General features: G+C 45.8%; 1 protein-coding gene across 1 annotated transcript in view; it reads right to left on the minus strand.

The window, feature by feature from the left end:
- GAP43 (growth associated protein 43) overlaps positions 1–24,153 on the minus strand; it is a 67,230-nt gene that overhangs the window by 40,414 nt on the left and 2,663 nt on the right. The window lies entirely within an intron of this gene.

The following is a 24,153-nucleotide window of genomic DNA, read 5'->3' on the forward strand; positions in this document are numbered from 1 at the left end:
CAAAAAGTGCACTCAGGGGATCCCGCCAGCTCAGGAGGTGACAAGAGCCGAATATATACACCAGGAGAGGAGACACTGGAAGGGAGGTGGCAGCGACTACACCCAAGATCTGGGGGACCCATGCAAAGTTATGTCTAAGGGTCCTCCTAATACACAGAGAAGAGTTTCTATTTAGGGACTATTGCCTCATGTCCTTCTATAGCTGCAAACCTGTAGAAACTGATACAATTTAAAACATGTGGTTAACAAGGAGAAATGGCTGCATCCCAGGCCTCCTCAATCTTCTGGGACACCAAGCAATGGCATGGGTTGCATTTTGGGCAAATCATCCTCTGCCTATAGAAAATATAGAATTACCCCTGCACATAGTACACACCCTGCACATAGTACACACACTGCACATAGTACACACCCTGCACATAGTACACACCCTGCACACAGTACACACACTGCACACAGTACACACACTGCACACAGTACACACCCTGCACATAGTACACACCCTGCACATAGTACACACTGCACATAGTACACACCCTGCACATAGTACACACCCTGCACATAGTACACACTGCACATAGTACACACCCTGCACATAGTACACACCATGCACATAGTATACACCCCCTGCACATAGTACACACTGCACATAGTACACATCCTGCACACAGTACACACCCTGCACATAGTACACACTGCACATAGTACACCCTGCATATAGTACACACACCATAGCTCCCAACCGTCCTGATTTTGACGGGACTTTCCCGTTTTTCGTACCTCTGCCCCGCGTCACGGGCAGCTATGATATTGTCACGGATTCTCCCCCCAGGTCCCGCTGTGTCCCGGAGCTGTGTCCGCATAGTAAATACTTTGAAAGTCTGAACTCACAGTACAGAATGGCTTCTACAGACATCGGGAGGGAATCCTTTTCAGAGAAGTGTCGGGCTTAGCGGAGAGCAGGGACCACGTCATCAGCTTCAGATCTGTCCATATATGGTCGCTGCATCTCCTAGGGTTCCCCAGAGCAGACATCGGGCAGGGAATCCTTTTCAGAGAAGTGTCGGCTTAGCGGAGAGAGCAGGGACCATGTCATCAGGTCAGATCAGCATCTGTCCATATATGGTCTCCAGGGCTTCCCCAGACACAAGCTCTTTATTTAATTAAATTACATAAAGTTTTGGCCAGGCTGAGATTCAAACCTGGGACCCTCTGCACCATAGACAGGAGCTTAACTAACTGAGCTATAAGCCCAAGGATACAGAGCTGAGGATTTCTGGTAACTAAGACATGTTATCAGCCAGTGTTACACTGTGATACAGACTAATGCACTGATATATAGAGAGGGATCTTCTCAGAGATTATTATTGTCATTATTGAGACTATTATTATTATTATAAATTTTATTATTTTTATTAATATGGAGATGATTATTAATAATGGTAAAAATAATAATAATCATCTCAATAATAATAATAATAATAATAATAATTGTCTCAATAATTACAATAATCTCTGAGAGGATCCCTCTCTATATACCAAGGCATTAAATCTGTGTCACAGTGTAACAGTAGTCATAGTTCTTAGTTACCAAAATTCTCCACCTTGTTAATCACTGAGATTATAGCTCAGTGGGTTGAGGTGCTGTGTTGTTATTGTACATGGACACTACAGGTTCTGGGTTCAAGTCCCAATGAGGATAATTTTTTTTTTTTCATTGAGATGATTTTTATTATTTTAATATGGCTAAAATTTGGGGCGTGGCCAGGGAGTGATTGGGGGTGTGGCTTAGGGGGATCGCCGCGTGCCGCCATTTTGTCCCTCTTTCCTTTCCACAAATGTTGGGAGGTATGCACACACTGCACATAGTACACCCCCTGCACATAGTACACCCCCTGCACATAGTACACCCCCTGCACATAGTACACACCCTGCACATAGTACACACTGCACATAGTACACACACTGCACATAGTACACACCCTGCACATAGTACACACCCTGCACATAGTACACACTGCACATAGTACACAGGACACCGCACATAGTACACACCCTGCACATAGTACATACTGAACATAGTAAATACTGTACATAGTACACCCTGCACATAGTACACCCTGCACATAGTACACACCCTGTACATAGTACACACTGCACATAGTACACACTGCACATAGTACACACCCTGCACATAGTACACACTGCACATAGTACACACTGCACATAGTACACACCCTGCACATAGTACACACTGCACATAGTACACCCCCTGCACATAGTACACCCCCTGCACATAGTACACACCCTGCATATAGTACACACGACACATAGTACACACAGCACATAGTACACATTACACATAGTACACACTGCACATAGTACACACCCCCTGCACATAGTACACACAGCACATAGTACACACAGCACATAGTACACCCTGCACATAGTACACACCCTGCACATAGTACACACCCCCTGCACATAGTACACCCCCTGCACATAGTACACCCCCTGCACATAGTACACACCCTGCACATAGTACACACTGCACATAGTACACACACTGCACATAGTACACACCCTGCACATAGTACACACCCTGCACATAGTACACACTGCACATAGTACACAGGACACCGCACATAGTACACACCCTGCACATAGTACATACTGAACATAGTAAATACTGTACATAGTACACCCTGCACATAGTACACCCTGCACATAGTACACACCCTGTACATAGTACACACTGCACATAGTACACACTGCACATAGTACACACCCTGCACATAGTACACACCCTGCACATAGTACACACTGCACATAGTACACACTGCACATAGTACACACCCTGCACATAGTACACACTGCACATAGTACACCCCCTGCACATAGTACACCCCCTGCACATAGTACACACCCTGCATATAGTACACACGACACATAGTACACACAGCACATAGTACACATTACACATAGTACACACTGCACATAGTACACACCCCCTGCACATAGTACACACAGCACATAGTACACACAGCACATAGTACACCCTGCACATAGTACACACCCTGCACATAGTACACACTGCACATAGTACACACTGCACATAGTACACACAGCACATAGTACACACTGCACATGGTATACACTGCACATAGTATACACTGCACATAGTACACACCCTGCACATAATACATACTGAACATAGTACACACTGCACATAGTACACACCCTGCACATAGTACACCCTGCACATAGTACACACTGTACATAGTACACACTGCACATAGTACACACTGCACATGGTATACACTGCACATAGTATACACTGCACATAGTACACACCCTGCACATAATACATACTGAACATAGTACACACTGCACATAGTACACACCCTGCACATAGTATACACTACAAATAGTACACACTGTACATAGTACACACTGCACATAGTACACACTGCACATAGTACACATTGTACTGTTCTTAGTAAATGTGCCCCATTGTGCCGCCTGAAATACTTCACCACTAATAAAAAGCAAATTAATGAAAAAAGTGTCAGAGACTTAACACAAAAAGCATCTGTTCACGAGGTAAATATTAAGTCTCCGCACAACAACGACACAGAAGAAATTGTATTGTACCTGCTGGGCCGGAGCTGAGAAACCCAACAAAAGCGGCTCCTGATGCAATTGTAACGCAACCAGCACGGCTCAATATAATCAATGCCCCCCCCCACAGTGCGACACAAAGCCCCCCGCAGGGGCCTGACTACCCTGCATCGCCGCTTCCACAGCTTCTACCCGCTGTCATGGTGACGCCGCGCTGGTTAAGACAGTTTTATGGAGGATTGTGATGCATTTGGTTATAACGTCGCCTGTTTTATGCAATTTAAGGTGATGTTCACTTATGTCTTCTCATCAAAAGTTCAGCAACTTTCTTATAGAATCTCCCATCAGTAAGATGTTCTTACTACAGCTCCATCTAATGAGAGACTAAATCAGCGTGTAATCACAGAGTTTTATTTATTTAATTCTTTACATTAAATAGAGATGACCCTGCTCACACTGTCCCAGTCTGTACAGCAAGGCTGAATAAGTGATCTGTAAAACAATATACAGGGCTCTATATGTGTGTATGGTGTATATTTCTCCTGTTGTGTCGGATTTAGATCACCTGTGGTGTAACAGAGCTAATATTAACATCCATCCTCTAATGATAAGGAGATGACTCTGCTGATATTATCCCAGTCTATATGGCAAAGCTGACAATGTGAGCTGCAAATAGAGAGTAGCTATATACAGGACTCTATATGTGTGTATAGTGTATACTGCTACATTTGTGTCTGAATTAGGTCTCCAGTAATGAAACACAGTTATTAACATTAATCCCCTAATTAAATGGAGATGACTCTGCTCCTGTTGTCCCATTCTATACAGCAAAGTTGAATAAGTGATCTGTAAATGCCACAGTGTGACATAGTAGTAATAATTAATAATAAGAATTTCTTTATGTATATAGCTCACACAGATACCACAGCGCTGCACAGAGCTTGTCAGATCAGTCCCTGTCCCCATGGGGCTCACAATCTAATCAACCTACCAGTATGTTCTGGAATGTGGGAGGAAACTGGAGGACCTGGAGGAAACCCACGCAAACACGGGGATAACCTACAAACTCCTTGCAGATGTTGACCCTGGGACTTGAACCCAGGTCCTCAGCACTGAAAGGCTTTAATGCTAGCCACTGAGCCCCCAAGCTTCCCTATAGCTATATACAGGGCTCTATATGTGTGTATATGTGTATATTGCTACTGTTGTGTCTGAATTAAGTCTCCAGGGATACAACAGAGTTATTAACATCCATCCTCTAATTAAATGGAGATGACTCTGCTCATATTGCCCAAGTCTCTACAGCAAGGCTGAATAAGTGATCTGTAAATGCCACAGTGTGACATAGTAGCGATATACAGGGCTCTATATGTGTGTATAGTGTACATTGCTACTGTTGTGTCTGAATTAAGTCTCCAGTGACACAACAGAGTTATTTATATCTATCCTCTAATGATAAGGAGATGACTCTGCTGACAGTGTTGCAGTCTTTACAGTAAAGCTGACAATGTGAGCTGCAGATTAGAGCATGTGACATATATACACACTATATACAGGGCTCTATAAGTGTGTATGGTCTATATTTCTCCTGTTGTGTCTGATTTAGATCACCCGCGGAATAACAGAGCTGTTATTAACATCCATCTTATAAGGAGACAACTCTGCTCAAAGTGTTGGTGTCCATACAGTAAAGCTGACAATGTGAGCTTCAGATTAGAGGGTGTGACATATATACACACTATATACAGGGCTCCATGAGTGTGTATGGTCTATATTTCTCCTGTTGTGTCGGATTGGAGATGACTCTGCTCATAGTGTTGGTGTCTATACAGTAAAGCTGACAATGTGAGCTGCAGATTAGAGCGTGTGACATATATACACACTATATACAGGGCTCCATGAGTGTGTATGGTCTATATTTCTCCTGTTGTGTCTGATTGGAGATGACTCTGCTCATAGTGTTGGTGTCTATACAGTAAAGCTGACAATGTGAGCTGCAGATTAGAGGGTGTGACATATATACACAATATATACAGGGCTCTATAAGTGTGTGTGGTCTATATTTCTCCTGTTGTGTCTGATTGGAGATGACTCTGCTCATAGTGTTGGTGTCTATACAGTAAAGCTGACAATGTGAGCTGCAGATTAGAGGGTGTGACATATATACACAATATATACAGGGCTCTATAAGTGTGTGTGGTCTATATTTCTCCTGTTGTGTCTGATTGGAGACGACTCTGCTCATAGTGTTGGTGTCTATACAGTAAAGCTGACAATGTGAGCTGCAGATTAGAGGGTGTGACATAGATACACACTATATACAGGGCTCCATGAGTGTGTATGGTCTATATTTCTCCTGTTGTGTCTGATTGGAGACGACTCTGCTCATAGCGTTGGTGTCTATACAGTAAAGCTGACAATGTGAGCTGCAGAGGAGTTGCAACTGGTCCAGTGCAACGGGAGAAAACTGTAATTTCGATATAATGTATAGTCAGTACTACTACTCACATCATTGTGGAAATGAGTCAGGATGAAGGCGAATAATAATCCAGACCGCGGCCGGTGATTCACAGTGACGAGAAAATTGTGTTAATTGCAATCAAGAGCAGTAAGTGCCGGCGGCTAATAATAGGCAAGAAGTGGATAATAAACTACACGGAGGATTGTGGACTCACAACCAGGATCAAGGAGAAAAATCGCTATTTGATGCAGCCCGAGCCTATGATAACTTCATGACCCTTATCAGACACACGCCAGGCTTCCTGAGAAATACAGACCCCAGACCTGACATGTACATCTCTAACACCAGACCCCAGACACACGTTATACTACAGACCCCAGACCACACATTATACTACAGACCCCAGACCACACATTATACTACAGACCCCAGATTATACTACAGACCCCAGACCACACATTATACTACAGACCCCAGATTATACTACAGACCCCAGACCACACATTATACTACGGACCCCAGACCACACATTATACTACAGACCCCAGACCTGACCCCCTAGACAAATACACATACATCTCTAACACCAGACCCCAGACCACACATTATACTACAGACCCCAGACCTGACCCCCTAGACAAATACACATACATCTCTAACACCAGACCCCAGACCACACTTTATACTACAGACCCCAGATTATACTACAGACCCCAGACCACACATTATATTACAGACCCCAGATTATACTACAGACCCCAGACCACACTTTATACTACAGACCCCAGATTATACTACAGACCCCAGACCACACATTATATTACAGACCCCAGATTATACTACAGACCCCAGACCACACATTATACTACAGACCCCAGATTATACTACAGACCCCAGACCACACATTATATTACAGACCCCAGATTATACTACGGAAACCAGACCACACATTATACTACAGACCCAAGACCACACATTATATTACAGACCCCAGACCACACATTATACTACAGACCCCAGACCACACATTATACTACAGACCCCAGATTATACTACAGACCCCAGACCACACATTATACTACAGACCCCAGATTATACTACAGACCCCAGACCACACATTATATTACAGACCCCATACTACACATTATACCAGAGACCCCATACTACACATTATACTACAGACCCCAGACCACACATTATATTACAGACCCCAGATTATACTACAGACCCCAGACCACACATTATACTACAGACCCCAGACCACACATTATACTACAGACCCCAGACCACACATTATACTACAGACCCCAGACCACACATTATACTACAGACCCCAGACCACACATTATATTACAAACCTCAGGCGTCACTGTCTATATATGGTTTTAGACCCCAGCCCTGTAGACTGCAGATATTAAACCAAAGCCCCTAAACAGACCCCTTAACACATACAGACCCTATAAAGACCCCAGACCACAATGTCTAAATAAATATTGTAGTATTACAAACCAGAAAAAAAGACCCCAGACCCTTTACATTAATACAGACCCCAGACCCTCTACATCATTACAGACCCTCTTCATTATTACAGACCCCAGACCTTTTACAATAATACAGACCCCAGATCCTCTACACCATTACAGACCCCAGACCCCCTACATTATTACAGACTCCAGACCCTCTACATCATTACAGACCCTCTACATTATTACAGACCCCAGATCACACCCACTAAAACACACGCAGAACAAGTTTAGGACAATAGAAGCCCCCAAAACAAATACAGAATGAGAAAAACATGGCAGCCGCTCACTTCTGTGTAATTAAAGGGGATTTCTGCCCCAACACTAAATTTTTCTACTGACCTGTTCTTAGAAATAAGTCATTTATATGTGATCATTGGGGGTTCAACCGTGCACTACACAGTGGAAAAATCTAGAAGCAGAAGACTCCCTCCGCTGTATAGTGGCCATGTTGGGGAACTACAGCTCGGCACAAATTCTGAAAAATCAGAGCCGGAGTGCCCCCTACAGTGGAGGTAACAGACTCCATTTCCATCTGCTGTGTAGGTAGGTTGTGTAGGTAGGTTCACCCCCCACTGACCACACACTGATGACCTTATACTGGCAATCTAGTATAAAAGTAGAAACCGCCTTTAAGAGGGCAGGTGTGGAGCTGTAGAATGTCCTCCTGATTCCATCGGTGTAGAAGTGGATAACTTATTTCCAATCTTACATTCTCTGCCTGTTTCCTTGCTGATGGTTTCCTGGACCCCCATTATCCCAGGAATCCCAGTATCATCAATCTACGACTTTCTAGGAGTCGGAAAACTACAAGTCCCAGTAAACTCTAACCACCTTAAGTTGTAGATCACTGACACTCCTCTGCAATCTAAGCACAGTGATACAGTGTAACAAACCAGGCAGCTGGGTAAATATTCACTGACAGCAAGCAGGAATCCGGATAATAGTAAATAATGTATATAAGGAAGCCATAAATCTAAACCGCCCCTTTAACCACCGATTTTGTTTTGCACTTTTTGTAGGTTTCATGTATCACAGAGACGTCTGGAGACGCCATCTCCTTCTGGTTCCGGATATATCCGCGCTGGATTCGATCCGGGACGCCGTTGCCCGGGAATCTTTATGTGATATTTTACGTAGGATATTAAACACAAGTTTCCGCTCGTGGTGAGAGATGTTCCTCTGTTTGTGCTCATTGTGGGATGAATTAGCGGTTGTCCCACCGGGGTCCGGGCCATAAATCACCTTCCCCCTGTCTGCTCCTCACATCTGTTGCCTTCTAACAGCAACCAGTGAGAGAATTTGGCAGCACAAAAATCTGTAGGTGGATGAGCGCTTCCAGATCAGATGAGCAGCCAGGAAGGAGGAGGAAAGACATGGCTGCGGAAACAGCGCCACCTCTGGCCATGTCATGTGTGTGGAAGTGCAACAAAGCTATATGGAAGTAAGCTGCAATACCATACATCACCTGAGGACAGGGGTGGCGCAGAGTTTTGAAGATTCTGACACTTAATTTTTCATTTTGAACAACCCCTTTAATGGTGAAATTTTTAACTTTATTGGAAGGGGAATTGCTGAAGCAGTGGCTTTTGGGGACTGGGGTGAATATTTTCTATAACATTTTCTGGAAACAGTTGTATACAGTCTAGACAATGCTCTAAGAGCTAAACATATGAGCAGCAGCTGCACACCTGTCGTCTAGGTTTTTTACAATGTTACAGTCTGGAGCCTATGCTGTATAGCTCACAGAGCATTGTCAGTGATAGAATCCTAATATTTGTAGAAACATACATAAAACACCACTAGGGGGAGCTCTTGAGCTTACTGCATACAACATTGAAGTGTATGCATAGAGCTTCCCTTAGTCTATTCTGATAAGTAGTGGACACAATGGGGCAGATTTACTTACCCGGTTCTGTCGCGATCCAGCGGCGCGTTCTCCGTCGAGGATTCGGGTCTTCCGGCGATTGGTAGTGCGCCTGATGTCCGCCAGGTGTCGCTGCTGCACTGAAGTCCGACAGAGTTCGCTGGAGTTCACCATCCGTTGCTGGGTGAAAGTATGCGCGTGTCGAGCGACACATTTTTGTTTAAAAAATACGTCGGTTTTCCGAATCCATCGGGTATTCCGACGGCCACACCCCCCGATTTCCGTCGCGTGTATGCCGGCGCTGATGCGCCACAATCCGATCGCGTGCGCCAAAAACCCGGGGCAATTCGGCCCTTAGTAAATGATCCCCAATATCCTCTCTATGTAGACAATGCTCTGTGTGCTAAACAGCCTGGACTCTAGACTGATACATTGGGGCTCATTTACTTACCCGGTCCTGTCGCGATCCAGCGGTGGGTTCTCCGACGCCGATTCGGGTTCTGCCGGGATTCACTAAGGTCCGTGCGCCGAGGTCCGTCGGAGTTCACCTTCTATTTCTTGGTGCAGGTAAGCGCATGTCAAGCGACTTTTTTCTTTTTTTAAATACTGCAATTTTTATGAATCCGTCTGGTTTTCCGACAGCCACGCCCCACGATTTCCGTCGCATGCATGTCGGCGCCGAAGCGCCACAATCCGATCGCGTGCGCCAAAAACCCGGGGCAATTCGGCGCAAATCGGAAAAATTCGGGAAACCCGACGAAAAAAAGCGATTCAAGCCCTTAGTAGATGACCCCCATTGTGACAAACTATTTAGCTCATAGATCATTGGGGAATTCATGAACCTGGAAGATTTGTTCTATATTCGTAAAACCTCTTTGTCACCACAGAGAGACTCTGCACAAAGTCGACATTTATCCCGTTTATTTTTGTTTTATCTTTTCCTCTCCTTTGTTTCCTGTTTTCCTACTGGAAGCTTCTTTATTCTCAGGATTCTGTGCGTTACTTTTAAGGATTCTGTAGCCCTGGACCGCATTATATACATCCAGCTCCACGTCTTCAGCAGCTGCCATCAGCAGATAAAGCGGAGAAATCAATGGCTCCATTGTCGACGGTCACCTGGGAGCGCTGGGGGCGGGGCCACTATTACCGCAGGAGGTCATTTGCTGGACGCTCTCCTGGGCTTGGATTCAGCGTCTGGACAATGGCGGCAGCAGGTGGCGACTTGTTTAAATACAGTAAATTTCTACTAAATAAGACAAGAGGACAGTAAATCTGAGAGCTGGATCACTGGAGATTGCAGGAGATCATTGCCTTTAAGAGGGGTGTATACTTTACCACTGCTGCTTCTATTGCATTCATTGACCTAGTTTTGAAGTCTATTTGATTAATAACATTAATTATTTTATTATATAACTTTAATAGTGGTAGCTCCAGATTACACAGTCAAACTATAATAGAGGGAGGTCCAGACTACACCGTCAGACTTCAGTTATAAGGGGAGGTCCAGACTACACAGACAGACTTCAGTTATAAGGGGAGGTCCAGACTACACAGACAGACTTCAGTTATAAGGGGAGGTCCAGACTACACAGACAGACTTCAGTTATAAGGGGAGGTCCAGACTACACTGCCAGACTGTGGTTATAGGGGCGGTCCAGACTACACAGACAGACTTCAATTACAAGGGGAGGTCCAGACTACACAGACAGACTTCAGTTATAAGGGGAGGTCCAGACTACACAGACAGACTTCAGTTATAAGGGGAGGTCCAGACTACACTGCCAGACTGTGGTTATAGGGGCGGTCCAGACTACACAGACAGACTTCAATTACAAGGGGAGGTCCAGACTACACAGACAGACTTCAGTTATAAGGGGAGGTCCAGACTACACAGACAGACTTCAGTTATAAGGGGAGGTCCAGACTACACTGCCAGACTGTGGTTATAGGGGCGGTCCAGACTACACAGACAGACTTCAGTTATAAGGGGAGGTCCAGACTACACTGCCAGACTGTGGTTATAGGGGCGGTCCAGACTACACAGACAGACTTCAGTTATAAAAGGAGGTCCAGACTACACAGACAGACTTCAGTTATAAGGGGAGTTCCAGACTACACAGACAGACTTCAGTTATAAGGCGAGGTCCAGACTACACTGCCAGACTGTGGTTATAGGGGCGGTCCAGACTACACAGACAGACTTCAATTACAAGGGGAGGTCCAGACTACACAGGCAGACTTCAGTTATAAGGGGAGGTCCAGACTACACAGACAGACTTCAGTTATAGGGGGAGGTCCAGACTACACAGACAGACTTCAGTTATAGGGGGAGGTCCAGATTGCAGAGACAGACTTCAGTTATAAGGGGAGGTCCACACTACACAGACAGACTTCAATTACAAGGGGAGGTCCAGACTGCACAGACAGACTTCAGTTATAAGGGGAGGTCCAGACTACACAGACAGACTTCAGTTATAGGGGGAGGTCCAGACTACACTGCCAGACTGTGATTATAGGGGCGGTCCAGACTACATAGACAGACTTCAGTTATAGGGGGAGGTCCAGACTACACAGACAGACTTCAGTTATAAGGGGCGGGCCAGACTACACTGCCAGACTGTGATTATAGGGGCGGTCCAGACTACATAGACAGACTTCAGTTATAGGGGGAGGTCCAGACTACACAGACAGACTTCAGTTATAAGGGGAGGTCCAGACTACACAGACAGACTTCAGTTATAGGGGGAGGTCCAGACTACACAGACATACTTCAGTTATAAGAGGAGGTCCAGACTACACAGACAGACTTCAGTTATAAGGGGAAGTCCAGACTACACAGACAGACTTCAGTTATAAGGGGAGGGCCAGACTACACAGACAGACTTCAGTTATAAGGGGAGGTCCAGACTACACAGACAGACTTCAGTTATAAGGGGAGGGCCAGACTACACAGACAGACTTCAGTTATAAGGGGAGGACCAGACTAAACAGACAGACTTCAGTTATAAGGGGAAGTCCAGACTACACAGACAGACTTCAGTTATAAGGGGAGGACCAGACTAAACAGACAGACTTCAGTTATAAGGGGAGGTCCAGACTACGCAGTCAGACTTCAGTTATAAGGGGAGGTCCAGACTACACAGACAGACTTCAGTTATAAGGGGAGGGCCAGACTACACAGACAGACTTCAGTTATAGGGGGAGGTCCAGACTACACAGACAGACTTCAGTTATAGGGGGCGGTCCAGACTACACAGACAGACTTCAGTTATAAAAGGAGGTCCAGACTACACAGACAGACTTCAGTTATAAGGGGAGGTCCAGACTACACAGACAGACTTCAGTTATAAGGGGAGGTCCAGACTACACTGCCAGACTGAGATTATAGGGGCGGTCCAGACTACACAGACAGACTTCAGTTATGAGGGGAGGGCCAGACTACACTGCCAGACTATGGTTAAAGGGGCGGTCCAGACAACATAAACCGACTACACATATAGGGAACATTCATGACTGAACATTTAGACTGCTGATATGGTTCTATATTTTGATCTTATTTGGAGCATACAAGATACGTTGTGTAGAGTGACCCAGATCTCATCCTGGACTCTTCACAGGAACTCCGCGGATCGTGCAGCCCACGTCAGCTGTTGGGGGAATTATCATGTGTTATATGCAAACTTGTTCCAGATTTTCTGCTGACTTCTACTGAAATGTTAATGCCAGGAGCGGAAGAAAAGCATCAAACGCCGCTGTCCCCCGCTCATATTTATTCATCGTACGCAAAAAGAGGAGCCTCTCGTCCTCCCTTCTAATGTTCTTTAATCTCCAGCACTAGAAGCCTCTAGAGGAACGTTCTGAAAGCCTCCACGGAGAAGAGGTGATACTTCCAAAAAAACCCAGCTGTCACTGACTGTCCCCTGGCGCACCAGAATCCTAAATATGAAGTAACAGAGAAGGGTCCGGCCAGATGAACGCTGCAGAGGAGGGGATCGGGAAGAATAGCGCCACTCTTTCCTGTAGGTTGTGTTTGGTATTGCATCTGAGCCACATAAACATAAGAGATATGACAATGTTTGGCTTCGTTAGGATAAGTAATATTGAAATGGTTGGGTGCTGACATCCGGACCCCCTACTTATCAGAAGTTAGAAACAGTCACAGCACCGAGTGGTGGTTCCTCTTCCCAGAGCAGGGATGTCACATCCATCGGTCACATGGTCTGCTTGTGGTTTAATCTCACTCAAATGATCGGAGCTTGGCTGCAGTACCACGGACAGCCACAATGCAATGTATGGCACCATACATTCGAGCTACAGCACTTGAACATATATTGCAATCTCAAGTTGTGGGAATTCTGGGTAAAAGATACCCGCCATTGTGAACTTGATCAAATCAGATGAGATAAGGGGTCAATTTTACAAAATTGGGTGCACAACCCTACTGGCCAGATGTTGATTGTCCCTGATAAACAACGAAGCCTACAGTAGATCACTCCTTGAACAGGTTGGGTTTTCCACTGAATTCTTGTTTCTAAACAACCTAACAGTATGTTTTGGAGTGTGGGAGGAAACTGGAGGACCCAGAGGAAACCCACCCAAACACAGAGAGAACATACAAACTCTTTGCAAATGTTGACTGGGGTTGGATTTGAACCCAGGACCCCAGCGCTGCAAGGCAGAAGTTCTACTCACTCAGCCACCGTGCCGCCCGTTATCATCTTAAAGGGAGTGACTGCAGTGTAAGTGCTATTATAGAGAGCACTTCCACCATTTTGCTTAATTTTTTTGGACATCCTCCAATAAGCAGGCTGTTCTCTCTCCTAGACTTAAATCAATTCTTGCTTTTAGACTCCAGTGGTTTCCAGCAGTTATTAGATTCTGATTGTAACAATTAAACTTGGGACAATCCCTTTGAGATTTTGGGGCTGCAGGGTTAGCAATCTCCCCAGATCTCGGGTCGTTGAGAGATCACGAAGCAATCGGTATCATAGATAAGATGTGGCAGATGTGGACGTGGTACGGATCATGCATTGGGGTCCATGTGCTGTATCTTCCCCATGTGACCCCCACATTCCCAGTACAGTATCTATAGGATCAGCCACTTACAGCTAAGGCAACATGAAATAACCGTGTCCGCTCCGCTGCGCCAGGATGTGGGTGATGGACGCACGTGTTGTGGGTTATTGATATTCTGCAAACCCTGGCAATTAACAACTGCAATTATCTCCCGTGTCATTAGAAGGCAGGAGAGTTAAAAGCCTCTCTACTCAAGCAGCGGCTCTATGAATGACCCCCGACCCCCGGAGGCAGCAAATTTCATCGACAGAACAAGTGTCAGATCAAGTCCATGTCACAGAAACACCCAAGGGGGAACTTGTAACAGGTCCATTTGTAGGGCACCAGTCGTGTCCAGCGAGGGTTAACCCAGTGCCCCCCAGTACAGCCCCAGTAACCATAAAGGGTCTGTGGTTCTGTAGAGGGGGAAGGGGCTTCCTCCATTTAGGACCCTCATCCATTAGCCAAATTATAGAGCAGCTATAAAGAAGTCTCCCTGGAGGACCTGTCACATCCATACATCACGTGGGCAGCTCATTCATTTCAATGGACTCTGTGCAATACTCCTTTTATCCTGTGGGGGCACTGCAGGAAATTGATCCTTGCTAGGGGGGACAGAAGAGGTGGCAGCTGCCCCTGTGATCAGCTTCTCCTGTCTGGACCTTTCCAAGAAATTAAATATGTAAAAATGTCTTCAAAAATTCTTAAAGGGAACTTGTCAGCAGGTTTGATCATGTAGACGGCAGGTATGGAGGGTGTAAAGTTGTATAAACTGAAGCCTCAATTACAGATCTGTGACATGAAAGTTTAAAAATAAAAATTATTTTGCAAAAAAATCTTTTGCTAAATAAATCTTTGAGGTCTGCATTGCATTGAGATGCAGTATCAGCGACTACCTGTGGACAGAGGTGGCGCTGTTTGTGGAAGAATGCATCCATGTTTTTTTCTAATCCTGGAGCTTCTACTCAGATTTTGAGGTTTTGCATGAACAGAGAAAATTAAATTTTGCTCCACAGACTTATCTCTGATGAACACCTTCACACGAGTCTGACCCACCCATTACCATCTCATAGGGGTAAAGACAATTCATGGGATCAACTCTTGTCTATGAGAAAGCCACACCAACAAATCTGCATCTGTATCATGGAGGCAGAAAGGATGTTTCAGCTGAAAACCAACAACACCAAAAATACTTAATAAAACCTAAACTACTAATATATCTGTCAATGCTTCCTCCTCTGTAGAAATCACTTCTCATCAGTAATCTAATTTTCATCACATTCATGATTACAGTGACAGGTTGAACCTATGGATAGATAACACAAGGGCCCCCCCTTTATCATATAAGGTTATGTTACCCACAGGATCAGACAATAATCAGACACTTCCTGATCTGTAGAGATCATGTCTCATCCACCTTCTTGCTATCCGCATAGGTAAGTTTACAATGACATGCAATCTCTTTACATAGGCAGATAACACAGGATCCACCTTTATCATAAGGTTATGTTACCCACAGGATCAGACAATAATCAGACACTTCCTGATCTGTAGAGATCATGTCTCATCCACCTTCTTGCTATCCGCATAGGTAAGTTTACAATGACATGCAATGTCTTTACATAGGCAGATAACACAGGATCCACCATTTACAAAAGGTGATGCGAGCTTCTCATTTCTCTGGACAGGGTGACAATTCCTGTTCTGTAGAGATCACATCTTAGCAGCCAATACATTATAATTACAAGTAAATTTAAAATGACAGGTAACAACTACATGTAAGTAACACCAGTTAACCAGTTATAATAGATAATGTCATCTTCTGCTCCTCCATTCACGAAGACCATTGAGCATCATAATAAATTGAACACTTCCTGTTCTGTAGAGATCCCCTCTTCAACAATCATCCAGTTATAATGACAGGTAAGATAGCAATAAAATAGGAAATAGATATAGCTTGGTGATGACTTCTCCTCCATTTTCTGCACAGTGACCAATATGCAGGACCATAATCAGATATTCCTTGTTCTTTAGAGATCACTGCGCAGTCTGCTCATTATCATTACAGTAGGATCACAATGACAGATAGATCTAGATAAGTCTGATCCTAGCACATTACATGTTAGAACCCCCTCCCTTCCCTCGAACAATGGGCAAACGCATCCTGTTCTGTAGAGATCAGTAGTATCTCATTATCATTAATGAAGAGATTACATTGACATCCATCATATGTGTATGCACACAGGATCTGCCATTCACAATTGGTTGTGTCACGGCTCCCATCTTTCCCTCCTGGCACCATGACGTCACTACAGGTCATAGAGCATGCCCCCAGCACTCTCCTATAGGATATATATATATATATTTCTATGGTCTATGCAGTTGCTGTAAATTAAACATTGATAATCTACTGTAGTATGATACTACATATGGTTCTGCTACGTCTATATGCTGCAATGTTCCTTCTCTGGAGAACAGTGCACCTAGGAATGGAGGATCTGGAGGCATCTCGGGTACCTCTGATCACATAGTAATAGAGGATCTGGTGGCATCTTGGGTACCTCTGATCACATAGTAATGTAGGATCTGGTGGCATCTCGGGTACCTCTGATCACATAGTAATGGAGGAGCTGGTGGCATCTCAGGTACCTCTGATCGCATAGTAATGGAGAAGCTGGTGGCATCTCGGGTACCTCTGATCACATAGTAATGGAGGATCTGGTGGCATCTTGGGTACCTCTGATCACCGTAATGGAGGAGCTGGTGGCATCTCAGGTACCTCTGATCGCATAGTAATGGAGAAGCTGGTGGCATCTCGGGTACCTCTGATCACATAGTAATGGAGGATCTGGTGGCATCTCGGGTACCTCTGATCACATAGTAATGGAGGATCTGGTGGCATCTCGGGTACCTCTGATCACCCTAATGGAGGAGCTGGTGGCATCTCAGGTACCTCTGATCACATAGTAATGGAGAAGCTGGTGGCATCTCGGGTACCTCTGATCACATAGTAATGGAGGATCTGGTGGCATCTTGGGTACCTCTGATCACATAGTAATGGAGGATCTGGTGGCATCTCGGGTACCTCTGATCACCGTAATGGAGGAGCTGGTGGCATCTCAGGTACCTCTGATCACATAGTAATGGAGAAGCTGGTGGCATCTCGGATACCTCTGATAACATAGTAATGGAGGAGCTGGTGGCATCACTGGTACCTCTGATAACATAGTAGTGGAGGAGCTGGTGGCATCTTGGGTACCTCTGATCACATAGGAATGGAGGAGCTGGTGGCATCTCGGGTACCTCTGATCACATATTAATGGAGGAGCTGTTGGCATCACTGGTACCTCTGATCACATAGTAATAGAAGAGCTGGTGGCATCTCGGGTACCTCTGATCACATAGTAATGGAGTAGCTGGTGGCATCACTGGTACCTCTGATCACATAGTAATAGAAGAGCTGGTGGCATCTCGGGTACCTCTGATCACATACTAATGGAAGAGCTGGTGGCATCTCGGGTACCTCTGATCACATACTAATGGAAGAGCTGGTGGCATCTCAGGTACATCTGATCACATAGTAATGGAGGATCTGGTGGCATCACTGGTATCTCTGATCACATAGTAATGGAGGGGCTGTTGGCATCTTGGGTACCTCTGATCACATAGGAATGGAGGAGCTGGTGGCATCTTGGGTACCTCTGATCACATATTAATGGAGGAGCTGTTGGCATCACTGGTACCTCTGATCACATAGTAATAGAAGAGCTGGTGGCATCTCGGGTACCTCTGATCACATAGTAATGGAGTAGCTGGTGGCATCACTGGTACCTCTGATCACATAGTAATAGAAGAGCTGGTGGCATCTCGGGTACCTCTGATCACATACTAATGGAAGAGCTGGTGGCATCTCGGGTACCTCTGATCACATACTAATGGAAGAGCTGGTGGCATCTCAGGTACATCTGATCACATAGTAATGGAGGATCTGGTGGCATCACTGGTACCTCTGATCACATAGTAATGGAGGAGCTGTTGGCATCTTGGGAACCTCTGATCACATAGTAATGGAGCAGCTGGTGGCATTTTGGGTACCTCTGATCACATAGGAATGGAGGAGCTGGTAGCATCTCGGGTACCTCTGATCACTTAGTAATGGAGCAGCTGGTGGCATCTTGGGTACCTCTGATCACATAGTAATGGAGGATCTGGTGGCATCTCGGGTACCTCTGATCACCGTAATGGAGGATCTGGTGGCATCTCAGGTACCTCTGATCACATAGTAATGGAGAAGCTGGTGGCATCTGGGGTACCTCTGATCACATAGTAATGGAAGAGCTGGTGGCATCTCGGGTACCTCTGATCACATACTAATGGAACAGCTTGTGGCATCTCTGGTACCTCTGATCACATTTGTAATGGAGGATCTGGTGGCATCTCGGGTATCTCTGATCACATTTTAATGGAAAAGCTGGTGGCATCTCGGGTACCTCTGATCCCATAGTAGTTGAGGAGCTGGTGGCATCTCGGGTACCTCTGAACACATAGTAATGGAGGAGCTGGTGGAATCTCAGGTACCTCTAATCAGATAGTAATGGAGGAGCTGGTGGCATCACTGGTTCCTCTGATCACATAATAATGGAGGAGCTGGTGGCATCTCGGGTACCTCTGATCACATAGTAATGGAGGAGCTGATGGCATCTTGGGTACATCTGATCACATAGTAACGGAGAAGCTGGTGGCATCTTGGGTACATCTGATTACATAGTAACGGAGAAGCTGGTGGCATCACTGGTACCTCTGATCACATAGTAATGGAAGAGCTGGTGGCATCACTGGTACCTCTGATCACATAGTAATGGAGGAGCTGGTGGCATCTCGGGTACCTCTGATCACATAGTAATGGAGGAGATGGTGGCATCTCGGGTACCTCTGATCACATAATAATGGAGTAGCTGGTGGCATCACTGGTACCTCTGATCACATAGTAATGGAAGAGCTGGTGGCATCTCGGGTACCTCTGATCACATACTAATGGAAGAGCTGGTGGCATCTTGGGTACATCTGATCACATAGTAATGGACGAGCTGGTGGCATCACTGGTACCTCTGATCGCATAGTAATGGAAGAGCTGGTGGCATCTTGGGTACCTCTGATCACATACTAATGGAAGAGCTGGTGGCATCTCGGGTACATCTGATCACATAGTAATGGAGGATCTGGTGGCATCACTGGTACCTCTGATCACATAGTAATGGCGGAGCTTGTGGCATCTCGGGTACCTCTGATCACATAGTAATGGAGGAGCTTGTGGCATCTCGGGTACCTCTGATCACATAGTAATGGAGGAGCTGGTGGCATCACTGGTTCCTCTGATCACATAATAATGGAGGATCTGGTGGCATCTCAGGTACCTCTGATCACATAGTAATGGAGGTGCTGGTGGCATCTTGGGTACATCTGATCACATAGTAACGAAGAAGCTGGTTGCATCTCGGGTATCTCTGATCACATATTAATGGAGAAGCTGGTGGCATCTTGGGTACATCTGATCACATTAGTAATGGAGGAGCTGGTGGCATCTCGGGTACATCTGATTACATAGTAACGGAGAAGCTGGTGGCATCTTGGGTACCTCTGATCACATAGTAATGGAAGAGCTGGTGGCATCTTGGGTACCTCTGATCACATAATAATGGAGGATCTGGTGGCATCTCGGGTACCTCTGATCACATAGTAATGGAGGATCTGGAGGCATCTCAGGTACCTCTGATCACATAGTAATGGAGAAGCTGGTGGCATCTTGGGTACCTCTGATCACATAGTAATGGAGGATCTGGTGGCATCTCGGGTACCTCTGATCACCGTAATGGAGGATCTGGTGGCAACTCAGGTACCTCTGATCACATAGTAATGGAGAAGCTGGTGGCATCTCGGATACCTCTGATAACATAGTAATGGAGGAGCTGGTGGCATCACTGGTACCTCTGATAACATAGTAGTGGAGGAGCTGGTGGCATCTTGGGTACCTCTGATCACATAGGAATGGAGGAGCTGGTGGCATCTCGGGTACCTCTGATCACATAGTAATGGAGGAGCTGGTGGCATCACAGGTACCTCTGATCAAATAGTAATAGAAGAGCTGGTGGCATCTCGGGTACCTCTGATCACATAGTAATGGAGTAGCTGGTGGCATCACTGGTACCTCTGATCACATACTAATGGAAGAGCTGGTGGCATCTCGGGTACCTCTGATCACATACTAATGGAAGAGCTGGTGGCATCTCGGGTACCTCTGATCACATACTAATGGAAGAGCTGGTGGCATCTCAGGTACCTCTAATCACATAGTAATGGAGGAGCTGGTGGCATCTCGGGTACCTCTGATCACATAATAATGGAGTAGCTGGTGGCATCACTGGTACCTCTGATCACATAGTAATGGAAGAGCTGGTGGCATCTCGGGTACCTCTGATCACATACTAATGGAAGAGCTGGTGGCATCTTGGGTACATCTGATCACATAGTAATGGAGGATCTGGTGGCATCACTGGTACCTCTGATCGCATAGTAATGGAGGAGCTGGTGGCATCTCGGGTACCTCTGATCACATAATAATGGAGTAGCTGGTGGCATCACTGGTACCTCTGATAACATAGTAATGGAAGAGCTGGTGGCATCTCGGGTACCTATGATCACATACTAATGGAAGAGCTGGTGGCATCTTGGGTACATCTGATCACATAGTAATGGACGATCTGGTGGCATCACTGGTACCTCTGATCGCATAGAAATGGAAGAGCTGGTGGCATCTTGGGTACCTCTGATCACATACTAATGGAAGAGCTGGTGGCATCTCGGGTACATCTGATCACATAGTAATGGAGGATCTGGTGGCATCACTGGTACCTCTGATCACATAGTAATGGCGGAGCTTGTGGCATCTCGGGTACCTCCGATCACATAATAATGGCGGAGCTTGTGGCATCTCGGGTACCTATGATCACATAGTAATGGAGGAGCTGGTGGCATCACTGGTTCCTCTGATCACATAATAATGGAGGAGCTGGTGGCATCTTGGGTACATCTTATCACATAGTAACGAAGAAGCTGGTGGCATCTCGGGTATCTCTGATCACATATTAATGGAGAAGCTGGTGGCATCTCGGGTACATCTGATCACATTAGTAATGGAGGAGCTGGTGGCATCTCGGGTACATCTGATTACATAGTAACGAAGAAGCTGGTGGCATCTTGGGTACCTCTGATCACATAGTAATAGAAGAGCTGGTGGAATCTCGGGTACCTCTGATCACATAATAATGGAGGAGCTGGTGGCATCACTGGTACCTCTGATCACATAGTAATGGAGGAGCTGGTGGCATCTCGGGTACCTCTGATCACATAGTAATGGAGGTGCTGGTGGCATCTCAGGTACCTCTGATCACATAGTAATGGAGGAGCTGGTGGCATCTCGGGTACATCAGATCACATAGTAATGGAGGAGCTGGTGGCATCTCGGGTACCTCTGATCACATAGTAATGGAAGAGCTGGTGGCATCTCGGGTACCTCTGATCACATAGTAATGGAAGAGCTGGTGGCATCTCGGGTACCTCTGATCACATACTAATGGAAGAGCTGGTGGCACCTCGGGTACATCTGATCACATAGTAATGGAGGATCTGGTGGCATCACTGGTACCACTGATCACATAGTAATGGAAGAGCTGGTGGCATCACTGGTACCTCTGATCGCATAGTAATGGAAGAGCTGGTGGCATCTCGGGTACATCTGATCACATAGTAATGGAGGATCTGGTGGCATCACTGGTACCTCTGATCACATAGTAATGGCGGAGCTTGTGGCATCTCGGGTACCTCTGATCACATTAGTAATGGAGGATCTGGTGGCATCTCGGGTATCTCTGATCACATATTAATGGAGAAGCTGGTGGCATCTCGGGTACCTCTGATCACATAGTAGTGGAAGAGCTGGTGGCATCTCAGGTACCTCTAATCACATAGGAATGGAGGAGCTGGTGGCATCTCAGGTACATCAGATCACATAATAATGGAAGAGCTGGTGGCATCTCGGGTACCACTGATCACATAGTAATGGAGGAGCTGGTTGCATCTCGGGTACCTCTGATCACATAGTAATGGAGAAACTTTAGGCATCACTGGTACCTCCGATCACATAGTAGTGGAGGAGCTGGTGGCATCTCGGGTACCTCCGATCACAAAGTAGTGGAGGAGCTGGTGGCATCTCGGGTACCTCTGATCACATAATGATGGAGGAGCTGGTGGCATCACTGGTACCTCTGAGCACATAGTAATGGAGGAGCTGGTGGCATCTCGGGGACCTCTGATCACATAATAATGGAAGAGCTGGTGGCATCTCGGGTACCTCTGATCACATAGTAATGGAGGAGCTGGTGGCATCACTGGTACCTCTGAGCACATAGTAATGGAGGAGCTGGTGGCATCTCGGGTACCTCCGATCACATAATAATGGAAGAGCTGGTGGCATCTCGGGTACCACTGATCACATAGTAATGGAGTAGCTGGTGGCATTACTTGTACCTCTGAGCACATACTAATGGAGGAGCTTGTGGCATCTCGGGTACCTTTGATCACATAGCAATGGAGGATATGCTGGCATCACTGGTACCTCCAATTACATAGTAATGGAGGAGCTGTTGGCATCACTGGTAACTCCGATCACATAGTAATGGAGGGGCTGTTGGCATCTTGGGTACCTCTGATCACATATTAATGGAGGAGCTGGTGGCATCATTGGTACCTCTGATCACATAGTAATGGAGAAACTGTAGGCACCACTGGTACCTTTGATCAAATTGTAATGGAGGAGCTGGTGGCATCTCAGGTTCCTCTGATGACATAGGAATGGAGTGTCCAGTGGCATCTTAGGTACCTCTAAACACATAGGAACGTAGTTGCTGGTGGCATCTCAGGTACCTCTGATTTCATAGGAACAGAGGAGGTGGTGGCTTCTCAGGTACCTCTGATCACATAGTAATGGAAGAGCTGGTGGCAGCTTAGGTCCTGCAATCGCCTAGGAACCTCATATTAGTGCTAGGATCTTAGCCCATAGAAGAAAGTGAAAACAAAGATGGTTGGGTTAGTAGACTGGTGACCAATAGATCTACCAAGATCTGAAAAACAACAGCTAATGACTCTTGGCACATAGTTTACTAGATTGTATCTAATGAGAAAGAATCAATGTTTGGTGGAGGTTTCCTGACAACACTTAGAAGCTGGAGAAGACATGACCCAAGAGATTTCTTGGCCACCATTGAATCTTCCATCTTATTAGCCATGGCTTGGGTCCATCAATCAATCTTTAGTCTTCACTATTTATTGTGTTACTCCTGTGTCTTAGGCTTCTCTAAGTGGTGGGACCCTGTAGAGCTCTCCAAAGATACAATCACACCAGCCCTGGTGTCTTTAAAAGGAATGGGGTTCCTGCAGCGGCAACTATACAAAGTACCAAGCCACCGCAGCTCAGCAACTACCAATGATCTAAAGTGCATGGAAGGTTGGAAAGATAAGTAGAATCTCTGTCAAAGATTTCTTAATCGTTGACCTTTCCATCAGAATTTCAT

The sequence above is a fragment of the Engystomops pustulosus genome, chromosome 2, assembly GCF_040894005.1.
Source record: "Engystomops pustulosus chromosome 2, aEngPut4.maternal, whole genome shotgun sequence".
Lineage (NCBI taxonomy): Eukaryota > Metazoa > Chordata > Amphibia > Anura > Leptodactylidae > Engystomops > Engystomops pustulosus.